Below are 571 nucleotides of genomic sequence, written 5' to 3'. Positions count from 1 at the left end.
GATGCAGTGCATATTTACTTTGGGGCTTGGTTTTTTCTCCTCCACGGCCATTGCCTGTTTGAAACGATCCCCTTGTGTCGTCCCGGTCGCTGGGCTCGGAGACCCTCTGAACGGGGGCACTAAACCCCCGGGCCTGGCTGGGGGCAGTGGTGGCCTTCGGGTTGCTGGGGCCCTGGGCAAGAGTCGCTTGCGGCCCTTTGGAGGCTTGATTTGGATGACCTAAAAGCAAGCGGGACGTCTTCGATTTCAGTTTCACTTGGCCCCATCCCTGCAACCGCAATGAGAGTATCCCCGTATCATAGTGATAACCCACATAGGCGGCGTAATGAATTGGTATTTTTTTACGAAGTGTGGGGCCGCGCTTTGCCCTCCCCGGGGGGTGTCGCGTCTGTCTTCCCGGGGTTTGCTCTCGCCTTGGGGTTGGTGTCAGCGAAAGGGCCGGCTCGCCCGAAGTCTGTCCCGGGCCCGGGGCTGCGCTCTGCCCCCCGCATCCCTCCGCCGCCTCACCTGGCGGGCCCGCGGGGGCGCCCGGGCTGCTGCTGCTCCGCCGCCGGCGCCTTGTCGGCGGGGG

Source organism: Gavialis gangeticus, unplaced genomic scaffold (genome assembly GCF_001723915.1).
Source record: "Gavialis gangeticus isolate Ggan-Ray unplaced genomic scaffold, GavGan_comp1, whole genome shotgun sequence".
Lineage (NCBI taxonomy): Eukaryota > Metazoa > Chordata > Crocodylia > Gavialidae > Gavialis > Gavialis gangeticus.
The sequence above is the reverse complement of the archived record's forward strand: the minus strand, read 5'-3'. Positions refer to the sequence as shown.